The following is a 12,329-nucleotide window of genomic DNA, read 5'->3' as shown; positions in this document are numbered from 1 at the left end:
AAAAGAGCAAACATGTGCTATTGTGTTGTAAAAATATGTGTTTTTGTGTGTGTTGAAGGGGAAGGCTGTTACCAGTATCTGTATTGGGAAGCAGATTGCTATATCTGCTTCCTTTCTTTTTTGCCTGGCACAAATGTGACATTTTTGGAAGGTGGAGCTCTAGGAAGCAGCTGCTGTGCTTTTCCGGGGAAGTGCCTGTGTGTGTGTGTGTGTGGGGGGGGAGGGGGGATATGATGGATCTCTCCTCAGATCTTGGAGCATCATCCTGTCCATTGTCCATGGTTCTTTCTGCTGTCCCAGCAGTTGTTCCCACTAAATAGTAAACATCTGGATGCCAGACTAAAACCCAGATGCCACTTTTTAAAGAATGAGACTAACCTTGGAGAATGGTGTGGCTCTTCCTGCTATCAAAAAGGCTATGCCCTGACAGAGAGAGGGAAGAAGCACTCTGTTTTGTTTCCTTTTAAGGTGCTATATCATGAATCCAGCTTTTGGCTGTCTTCATCTGCATTTCCCCACTGTAGTGCCTGGTTATTCTCTCACTTGCTTCAGCCAGGCAACCTGCTTCCATGGAGCAGCCTGAAGAAAAGGGCATATAAAGGAGTGCACATCAGCTAGAACTGGGATAGCCATCAGGAATGGTGAGTGGCAGCGATAGAAAATAAACTTTGATTGTTGTTGTGTAAACCTTTGTTATTTTTGTTTGTTGCTTTTATTTGAGCACAAGGCCAAGTAGGGTTACCAGCCTCCATGTGGGGCTTCCACAAACCCTGCTTTTCCCAAAGACTACCCCCAAGTCTCCAGGAATTTTCCAATATAGTATTGGCAAGCCTAAGAGTAAGCCAAACAAAAATGGGGGCTAGCAGAAACAGATGACAGTTTCATAATGGTGCTTGGGCCCACCATTCTAAGCACTAAAATCAAGAGGCCAGCATCTGGGAAGATCATAGGAAGATTGTTGTTAATGGTTTGCTATCTTTCCTTAATAAAAATTCTAGGCCAGCCTTTCTCAATTATTTTACTGTTGAGAAATCCCTGAAACATTCTTTAGGCTTTGAGAAACCCCAGAAGTGGTGAAATCATACAGAATATGGTTGGGAAGCATAACTGTGCACATGGCCACCTAGGGCCCCTCCTCTTCTCACCACCTCCAGACCCATCGTTGGCCATTTGGGGAGGGGGAGGTGGTCATGTCACCTGATAAATGTTTAACAAATAATCTAATCTAATCTCTAATCTAATCTAATCTAATCTAATCTAATCTAATCTAATCTAATCATGTCCCTCTTAATAAAATAGTAAGAAGAGTTGGGGTGGGCTGAGTCTGGGATCAAAACTTCTGGATTGGCCCCTTGGGCCCAGACTGAGAAGCAGAGGGGCCAATCGGAAGGCACAAAGCGCCTTCCGATTGGGCCTTCACCAGGACAGACCAGAATTCCAGGGCAATCAGAAGACATGGTTGCCAGTCTGCTCCTGACCACCACAGGGAGAGGAGGTCGGCAGGGCTGCCAAGGGGGATGAGAATGGAGGCTTAGACAGGCTGCGCCAGCCCTTTTTGCCCCAAGGCTGTCCTAACTGTCATGTCCAACTGTAAATTACTTCAGAACCCTGACAGAGCTGGCAGGAGGCTGGTGAGTGTGCTCCCTCCCCCTCCCTTCAGGCCTGCTATGAAGGATCCTCTGACAGGCCCTGACTGAGGGGGGGGGAGGCCTCAGGGCATTCCTTTTGATGGTGGGGAACTTTTCCCTTCTGCCAAACCGTTGGCTGACAGGGAGGCCACAGAAAAGCCCCTTCTCACTTAAAATATTGCATTGGCCGGGGGTTAGACACAGCCAAGCCATGTGTCTTTCTTCTTTGCAACTCTCTGCAGATTTGAGGCCACTGCACAGCTTTATTCTGCAGATGAAACTGGATGCTATTGTGGAGATTCTTTTGTCTCCTGTTTCATCTGCACAACAACCCTGTGTAGTAGGCCTCGAGTCTTTAAACTCAACAACCTGTGTGGGAGGCCTTAAATGTTTCTTCTCTACCACAGTCCTGTCCAAAGTAGCCCTTTCTGCCTGGGGAACTGATCTTTATACTCTGCAGATGAACTGTAATTCCAGGAGCTCTTTTGGGCCCCACGTGGAGGTTGGCTACCCCTGGGTTCGAAATATTCTTGGAGGTTTGGAGGTGGGAATTCAAAATCATACAATGCCTCAGAGTCAAGCCTTCAATGAACCATTTTTGCCTGCAGTTGGGAGGGCGTGGTGCAGGTGTGTCCCTCCTGGGTTATGGCCAGCCCTTACCAGCAACTGGGGCGCAGACAGGCAGACCAGCATCAGTCCTGTGAAACTGAAATAACTTTTTTCAACCTTGGCCTGGCAAATAAAAAAACAGTATAAAAAACCTTAGTAAGGTCAAGACTGCTGTGCACAGTCTTCATCTTAGCGTTGCCAGCTTCCCTGTGAGGCTCTCTACCCCACCTCCCTCATGGGGAGTCTGCTATGGGGAGCAGAAGGGAAGACGATTGGAAAATGATTTGAGACACCTGAGGCCTGCTGGATCACTGCAGCCCATTCCCAGTTCTCTCAGACCTCTCACAGCCCTCACAGGTTGACTATTGTGGGGAGATGAAGGGAAAAGGTGTTTGTAAACTGCTTTGAGACTCTTTTGGGTAGTAAACAACAGGGTACACCATGCCACCACAACCTCCCACACAACACACACATTCAACCCCATGCCCTTACAGACTGGACAACTCCTCCCCTTCTTCTTCCTACTGCCAAGCTCTAGCGCCCGTTGTATTCTTGGATACAACGGGCTTTGTCCCTAGTATACTATAATAATATAATATAATATAATATAATATAATATAATATAATATAATATAATATAATATAATATAATATAATATAATATAATATAATATAATATAATATAATATAATATAATATAATATAATATAATATAATATAATATAATATAATATAATATAAAATATTTTAAACAACACAAAAATAGACAAGCAGGGAAGAGGGCAAATAAGAGTTAGTGAGGGAATGCCAAACCACATTGAAAAAGTCCTCACTCACCTTGAACTGGGTCCAGAAGCAATTGGGAGCCAGTGACTAGAGTGACATGGACTCTATGACCCACTCCAGTTAGTGTTCTGGTCATAAATTCTGGACCAACTGTAGCTTCTGGGCAGTCTTCAGGGGAAGCCCAACATTGCAGTAGTGCAATCTACTGTTATCAGGGAATGTACAACACAGACAAGATATTTCCTGCCCACAGCAGTCTCAACAGCCAAGGCACCCCAGTCACTACTGTTACTTGCTTATCCAATGGAAAACCTAAGTCCAACAGTATCCTCAAGCTGATAACCTGCTCTTTTACAGAGAGTGCAGTTCCATCCAGCACAGGAGATATCTCAGTTCTTGGCTAACTCATACTAGTAGCACCTATATTTTTGTCATGGTTGAATTTCTGTTCAGACCTTGCCACCAGGCACCTATTCAATGTTTCCATAGCCTCCCTGGGATCTGGTAACTCAAGCCTAAATATCTTGATGATCTCTCCTAATGGGGCAAGATATAAGCTTGCAGGACCATGTAGGCCAGAGGTTAAAGGAATGAGGAGCAGTTCTGAAACATATCTTCAGGTAGAACAGAAATTATGGTTCCTCCTAGACCCATTATGCACGGGGGTTTTAGCGCACATTCAGGGTGGAATGGCGGCGACTAAAATCACCGATAACACACGGTGTCGGCTGCAACCGGCCGCAGCTTCGGTGCATGCCGCCGAAAAAGCCACGTTTGCGAAACGCGGAAGAAAGCGCAGCTTCCTGGTGACCGGGGCGCAACCAGAAGTGACGCCCGGATCGCCGCGTGCATAATCGGTTACTCTGGGTTTTGCCGCTGTTGCGCCCCGCCCCGTACATAACCGGTGTACATAACCGGTCTTCCCCCTCCGCGTTTTCCATGTGACCCGAAATCGCCGTTTTGGCGGCCGTGCATAATGGGCCCTAGTCCGAACATCAGTAGGCAGTTCAGAAGGATTCCATGATGGATTGAATCAAAAGCTTCTGAAAAGTCCAGAAGAATTAACAGGATTGTGCTCCCTTTATCCCTTTCCCAGCTTAAGTCAGCCACCAGGGCAATCAAGGTTATTTCAGTTACATAACTAGGCTTGAAACCAAGTAGGAGAGGATCCAAACAATCAGTTCAATCAGGATGCTCTGAAGTTGCCTAACTGCCACTCATTCATTCATCATGCTCAAGAATTAGACACTTGAGACTGGAAGTTAATAAGTATTCTCTGTCCATAATAGGTTTCTTTAGGAGTGGCTACACTGCTACTAATTTCAAGATAGGGAAAACCATCGCCTCCTGACTATAACCATTACAGTTTTTAAAAATGAGCTCTAGCCTGTACCTTGTCAGACTTGTCATGGGTCTTTCTCCACTGTTGCTTTAGTCCAGGGTTTCTCGATGAGAGTTTCATGAAGCCCTCATTATTATATATATATTAACAATTATATATATTAACAATATATATAATTGTTAAACATTTATCATTTAACATTTATCATTACCATATTCAGTCATGTTGATCTGCCCCCTCCCCAAATGGCCAATGATGGGTCTGAAGGGGGTGGGAAAGGGAGAAGCCCTGGGTGGGCATGTATATAGCTATGCTTCCCAACCATATTCTGCATGATTGAACCAGTTCTGGGGTTTCTTAAAGCCTGAAGAATGTTTTAGAAGGTTTCTCAATGGTAAAAAAGTTGACAAATGCTGCTGTAATCTGCTGGTGACAGATACATTTGTTTTTATGTAATGGGTTAAAATATATTTGTGATATTTCCTGTTTTTGTGATGTTGTGATGTTTCCTGTTTTTAACATCATAAGTGTTTTAAATCTGTACTGAGCAGAGAAAAGTGAGTGAATGCCCAAATATAAGCATCCTAATTTGCTTCAAAAGACAGGCAGTTAAGCAGAGATATTGACATCACAAGGCACAAAAGATAAGCACATCTGTATGAACATCTGTATGGGCAGTGCACATGGGCGTGCAGGATAGAGATCCATGGAATGATCCCCATATAAAAGAGAACAAAATAGCAAGTATCAGTGGGAATCACTGATCGGAACAGAAGAATGGAAGGAAAGAAAAGGGGCATATAATAACATTAATACTAGCTTGACCATGAGTCTCCAACCTTGGGCTTTTTGGGAAAGGTTAGTGGGCATCACGTCCAAAAAGCTGCTAGGTTAGGTTGGGCCAATCACAAAATGGGGGACAATTACAAAAGCTTGAGTGGTCCTCAGCTAAGCATCCTCTAGTGATGAGTGTCACTATTACCAAATACCTAAATGTTCCCTGAACACATAAAGTTTGTAGGACCCTTTCCCTTCCTCTGGTCTTCAGAAGCACATCCTGCTCCAACAAGGAAGAGTAAGCCAGGACTGACAAATAACCTTTTGGCTTTTAGCACGTGAAGAACAGTTTACTGCAGAGTAAAAGATGCAGTGTATTATATTTAGCAATGTGAGGATGTTTTAATGAGCTATGGTCCTTGTGAAAACTGGATGTTCCCATTTGTTTTTATAACATCTTGGATGATCTGTAGGGGGTTTGCTTCATACTTTGTGACCCACTACATCAAACACAGTCTCAGCAATGCACAATACCCACCGCTACCAAGGGATTTGGGGACACTCCCCTCATTCCTAACTGCTGGACTTGAGGCAGCAAGGTGTATAGACTGGTGAGCCTTTGAAAGGCCACAATTAAAAGCTGCAGCTGACTTGATGGGGCACATGTAGATCTCAAGGCAAGGCAATTGCACAAACTGGACCCCAAACCCCTCCTTCCACTGCACTCAATTCTTTTTTTTTGTTTAAATTCACCATTCAGCTTACATCAGTGTTAACATCTACTGAGAAATGCAGCCATCAACAATTTGCAACTCAATGTGTGTTACTTTAATTAGTATGAAAATTAAAGGGCAAGTATAGGCCAACGTGAATGATTATGGAAATACATGTGCATCCCATGCCGTGCTCTCATTTAATTAATCGTCTTGTAAACTATATCGAGCACTTTAAGTCAGTCACTGAGTATAACAGCTCCGTTTTTAAATAACTACTTAATACTCAACAGGATGTGGAGAAAGCACAGCAACAGACAGCCGCTTCTCGAGTTTCTAAGCCTGAGGTTTTTCAAAGCTGAACCAAGTCTACGTTAAAGAGAAAAAACGTCTAACAACCCTGTGTCTGAACACCAACTCTGTGATGTTCAGACATCCAATTACATTTTTCTCTGGGGTTTGTGTGTGTGAGAGAGTATAAGGAGAGGAAGGGAGAGTAGTACTTTGTAAGCCAGTGACTTTAGAAACTAATTGGCAGTAATAAATACATGAGAGAAGGCCAAAAGTAGAAGAGGAATATTTACTACAGTAACTGTACTCAAACTAAATGGGAGGGAAAAGGGAAGGAAGAAAGAAATCTTTGTTTTACAGTCAGCTTCGCTGATCAAGAAATAAAACATTTTATGTGTTTTTAAATGCAATATTAATTATTTATACTTTTTAAAGGGGAAAAACATTAAGGGCAAGTTTTCTGAATTACATTTTGTTAGTCTGAACTGGATGTTATAGAAATAGTATTTCTGCATCCATACCTTGCTTCATTAGCAAAATGAAATATTAAGGTCACTATTCATTTGAAAAAAAAACCCTCTGTGTTCAGGTCATACCTTATATATCATATATTCTTTTGGAGAGTGCAATTTATGGTACTGATCTCTTTTTTAAAAATGGCTTGGAGAAAGGAAACTAATTTTAGGGAGGGACAATGTTAAATGAGTAGAAATGGAAAAGCACAATGATTCAGGACTGGGCCTCATTATCCACTCAGTAATGAGGTTCTAAATCAATGGCATTACTCTGGCTTAAAGATGGCTTAATGGAGGGGATAAATAGGCCAATTGGAAATGAAGACATTATGAGCATTGGGAAGTTTCTCCTCTAACCAAGCTCTACATAAGCACAAAACTTAACAGACTGAAAATGTTTATTTTTCTCTCCCAAGTTTTAATATGTGAATTGAGGACTAGGTCAGTTTCTCTCCAAGCTTTTTACATGGTACATAACACCTTCTGATATGGACTTAGAGTGTGACGGTGGGCCAAAGCTAATGGGAAATCAGATCCACCTCTGGGTGAACAATGTTTCTTGGCATTTCTGAGAGCATATTGCTTGCTCTGTACCCAAGAAGGAACATGCAGCACATGACTTGAGTTTAACAAGGCTATAACAATACTGACCAAACTGCAGCATAGCCCAAACAAACCTCTGATATTAAAGCAGTATGTGGAAGAAAGACTCCTTCAAGCTGTGTCACAGGCCAGGGCACCCTATCCCTGGAGGAAAAGAGATAGAGTAGGGATGCAAGCCTAAGGAAGGTAATAGCTCAATCACAAACCTAAGGAGAGAGCTAATTTGGCCTGCAGGAGTAAGAGAGGAGCAGCCAGAAGGAAGGTCAGCCAGCATTACCTCCACATGCAGCCAATATGTCCTCTGGGTCAAAAGACTCCTCTAGAGGAAGGGCCTGATCATGAATAGAAGCAAGGAAGAGGAACTGGGAATGATCAGGGGAAGAAGGATAAAAGACCATACTGAAAAAGTTAAGGAAGCTCTTGGCTGCCCTGAGGTCTTGCACTAGGACACCTCTCTTTAGGAATGCCCTGAAACGTTGCACCAGGACTCCTCAATTTAGAGGAAAGTGTCATGGTTCTAACCCATCAGATCTAAGACAACATTCCTGGCCCAGAAGAATCCAGAAGAAACTTTCCCCATCTGATCTAGGCAGACCAGGGTTGAACCTGCACGGAACTTTTATTCCAGTCCCAGGTCAATTCAATCCCTGCCGTCTACACAGAATACTATTTCCATTTTGAATTTGTGTGATTTAAATTTTTCATCTGCAAAAAGCATGATTAATCCAGAGTGACCCAACCTTTCCCCTGCAATATCCTGGAGTGGATATAATCATCGATATTTGAAAAATCAGCATGAGTAAGCGTGCAGCTGTCGGCTTTCCCCGAAATAACTTGCTGCCAAGCCCCCAATGCTGTAGAAAACCCCTGATTGGCCAGGGTGTCAGTTCCTGGTTCCCAGATTGCAAGGCTTTCCTTAAACAGGAAGCCCTAACTTCTCTCAGCAGAAGCACCAGCAGAGATTTTCCTCTTGGATTTATTCCCCCTCCTCTGCTATCTCTAATCCTCTCCCCCACCCTGTTCAAGAAAAGAAAGAAAGAGGCTCCTGCTGTGCTTGGCTCCCCTTTTGAGCTTCCCTAATCACGCGCAGAATACTTTCTAGTTTAATGGGGAGGGGGGAGATAGAGAAAGATCGGAGTTCAAATTGATCTGAATTCAGCAGGATCCACAATGGAATAAACAAAGTAAGTGCAGAATCAGCCCAGCTCTCCCTGCCTTAATCCTACAGAAAGGGTGCAGCACCCAGGACAAGAGCTGGCATTGTAAGGGAGCAAAGTAATTGAGTGTCACTGTTACATTTCTGGCATGTTGACTTGTCTTTAGCACTCTGGGAGGAAGGCAATCATATTTCCTAAGAGATGTGTGGCTCATGGCTCTGTAGGCTTTATACGTCATAAATGTATTAGAATGTGGCTGCCTGCCTCATGGGACCCAAATACAGGTGTTTTCCATTGACCTATCACTATGTTTGATGAAAAGTTGGATTGGCGAGGCACTGTTCCTGTACAACAGACATGTTCAGTGCACCTCTGTTACCCAGGGATGTGGGTCAGTCCAGTCTACATCATGTTGCTCCTATGGAGTAAGTCCTACCTAATAATTGTTCCTAAAGCCTTAAGGCAACATTTTGACAGGCAAAACTTCTGTCTGACCAGTCTATTAAAGTACCAATAGTCACAAGCCTCTACTGGTAACTTTCCCCAAAGAGCCCTAAATTTACCATGCCCATGAGCACAAAGAATCCTCATGTACTTCTGTTCTGGGACTCCAATCTGGGATTCCTCACAGGAATCTTCAAAAAGGTTGAAATACAGCATTGGATCCTGCCTGCTCAGCAACACAAGAAACTTCAATTTTTCCCAGCTCTCATCATGATTATGAAGGAATAAATCCATCTGCCATGTCTGTCAAATTCACGCCTTGTAAGTCTTTGGGCTGGTTCCTTCCTATGGCACCATCATTCCTGCTTGAGTTCGCTGCACAGAGATGTCACCTCTCACAGATTTCCACACTGATGCTTCCTTTTTTCCCCTGGCTACCGCTCAACAACTGAATCCTGGGTTGCCCTAAACCAGCTCCCACTTCTCACCCCTGCTGTCCATGCCCTGGTCCCTGGAGTGCTGAAAGACTAGAGGTTCTCTGCCACATCCAAAACCAAGTAAATCCTCAGAGCACCCACCTTGCTTATCAGCATCCAATGCACTGGAGGTATCCATTAGTTGGTTTGTGCCATGCACCACCAGTTCTAGTCCCATACAAAGCCTTTCTTCCATGTCACAGCATCCATACTTATGCGCTGGAGCCTTCATCTTCCATGCAGCATTGCCCTCCCTGACACTGGTTTGTATGTCTCAGTCTTGACCAAGGTTAATCTCCACCTCATGAATGACTTCTTGGTAGCTCTCTTGCTGACCATGTCCCTGACTTCTCCATCCTAGCTATCCAAAACAACAACTATGCTACTTAGCCTAGAGAGTGTACTGCCAACTGGTTTACTTGTGCACTAAAGTTTCAATCCCCTTAAGCTGCCACTAGGCCTGGGTTCCCCTGGGTCACCACTCCTTTCTATCTGAGCAGCCCTTGGCCCTGTGGGTCTTTGAGAGTGAATGCACACAAATAAAGCAGACCTTTGTGGAAACATAACAGTTTTTAAAAGGATATCATTACGGAGTACAGTCTCTACAGCTTAGCAACAGGGAAACAAAAATAACTTTCTATGTAATAAACTTAGCACTGACTTTATATGGCACACCTTCTTTCATCACAAGAGTCCAAGTTGTAGCCTAAAACATTCTATATGTAGCAGTTCATCATGATGCAGCATAACATACGCTAGCATGGCACAAGAGTAAAGTTAGCATGACTTTCTCCTTGGCTATAGCCTTATAGTATTTTGTCCTCTGGCATAAGATGGGTTTCACCAATCAGAAGTCTCCCTTGATGTTAACACACAGTTCCCCACATCTGGCTACACAACTGAGCACAAGTTCTCATGATTAACCAGTTACCACATTTTTGAGTTTTGCCTTGAAATAGATAAGGATGGTAGCTGCAGGAAGGCCCAAACTATGGAGACCTGTGAGTTGGAGCAGGCCTGATAATAATCACGCTAACCCTTGACGGGAATTAGGGTATTTTGCCACATATTCACATTGAGACTAGATGTAATTTTCACAATTGTAATAGCTTGAAATGCATGTGAAAAAAATGGCTGATAATGAACTTTGTCTAGTTGGATTATAAGGATTAAAGTTCAAGAGAGAAAGCCACCCAACCTTTGCCTTTCTTTTAAAATGGTTCCATGTTCCATTCTATTTCCTAGACAGGTAAACAACTAATCCTTCACAACTTTCATATTTTCAATCTACTGTAACTTCTTGCTTCTGTTTTCAATCCTTTTAACTTTGAAGAACACTTGAAATGATGTTGGAAATAGAGCGTGGTTAAACTTTATTCCTGATTCAGTCCTTGGTATTTATGTAGAAAATGGTTGAATGATGTCTTTCAGGAACAAAGTGCAGAAATGAAGAGTATATTCTTATAACCAATCAGGAAGAAAGGAGAACAAATTTTTTGACCCCAAACTATGAATTGTATTCTTATAACTCTGACTGAAAATGGAAAAGTAGATGGTGCATTTCAGCGGGCAAAGTGGATGGATATAGATTACACAAGCACTTGTAAGATTTGTTTTATTTATCCTAGTCTTAAATATTATTAATGGTCTGACTCCCGAGCGGTTGGGCAACCCACTACAATGTAGGGGAGAATGTAGTATTATCCCTGCCTGTACTGTATGAGCATCTTGCCATGGTTTCCATTGATTTATTTACTGTTTTAAAAATAGTTAACAGGTTGAGTGTCTTCTGACACTGATGATTGTAATAGATTGGTGGTTGGAAAGTGAGATGTGTTAGAGATGGGTCTTTTCACATTGGGGTTTACCAGTGGGTGCTGAATTGCAGTGGTTTTACTCTGAGCTTCTTTGCAGTATCATTTTCCATTTGTTATCTTTCAGGGGGTGTTTCATCACACCTTCTCAAATATGATTAAAGGTGGCTTGAGAAAACGCAGAGATATGGCAAGCAAACAATGGAAAGACAACAAATGTAACATGACGCCATGAGGAAGCTTGGGAAAGTACTACTGCAGATCAGTACCCAAATGGTGGAAAAAACTTCATGTGAAAAGACCTGTTGACTGGACCAATCTCACATATCTTGATTCCTGGCACAGGAGACCTAAAAGGAAAGATTTTTGAGATAATATCTGAAAAGTGCCTGTGAGGACCGTGAGGCCAGCCAAGGCCCCTTTTTCAATCTTTTGATTGTGCCTTCTTGTTGGTGTGTACCTGTCTGTGTACTTAGGGAATCATTTCTCAGATTCCTAGTGTATGTTTGCTATATTTTTATTCTTTTTACTTTATTTGGTGCACAATAAAATAATTTGTTTTGTTTGAAATTATACCCTCTCACTCTCTTTCTTCATAGTTTTAGTATCCCTACCAGGATCCATCCTAATATACACAGACAACAAGGTCTTATATTATTTCTTTATGGAGTCCTATTTATTTATTAGAAGATTTGTAGGATGCCGCTCTTATCTGAGCCGGGTTGTGGAAGCTAACAACATAAAAATTAAAGCTAATTTCCCTTTCTCAGGGTACAGTTTGGGTAAGATGTTTTGAATACTTCAATTGTCAGATGGAACATATTTTGTGTACTTGCACGGAACTATTTTTCATTTGCTGGTTTGTTTTTTTGATCAACACTGCCAACTGTCATAAAAGTGAGCCTCTTGTGGCTAAAGTGTGCTGTAATGCCCTTGGAATTATAGGCAGAATGAAAGACAAACCATTTCATAAAGTGGCTGCAGTCATATCACTGCAGAATACTGCCTATGTTCGTCAGATGACATATACCAGCTACTGAGGCTTTTTGAATTCTCAACAAGTACCATCTTCAGATACTCTTTCAGAAGACTCTCTCTATGTTGCATAGGAGAACTTGAAGAATAAATGATGCTGGGAATTATTACATCTAAATGCCTTTGTCACCTACGTTCA

At 42.5% G+C, this 12,329-nt stretch overlaps 1 long non-coding RNA gene across 2 annotated transcripts in view; it reads left to right on the top strand.

Moving 5' to 3' along the window:
- The first annotated feature begins 459 nt into the window (after window positions 1-459).
- Window positions 460-12,329, top strand: part of LOC143836799 (uncharacterized) — a 33,759-nt gene continuing 21,889 nt past the window's right edge. The window contains exons 1-2 of one of the 2 annotated variants that reach the window (XR_013230747.1): window positions 460-641; window positions 10,773-10,944. This is a non-coding gene — a long non-coding RNA (uncharacterized LOC143836799). The remainder of the gene's footprint in view (window positions 642-10,772; window positions 10,945-12,329) is intronic. The other variant, XR_013230748.1, reaches the window with a different exon arrangement.

This window comes from Paroedura picta, chromosome 4 (genome assembly GCF_049243985.1).
Source record: "Paroedura picta isolate Pp20150507F chromosome 4, Ppicta_v3.0, whole genome shotgun sequence".
Classification (NCBI taxonomy): domain Eukaryota; kingdom Metazoa; phylum Chordata; class Lepidosauria; order Squamata; family Gekkonidae; genus Paroedura; species Paroedura picta.
This window is presented reverse-complemented; position numbering and strand designations above follow the sequence as displayed.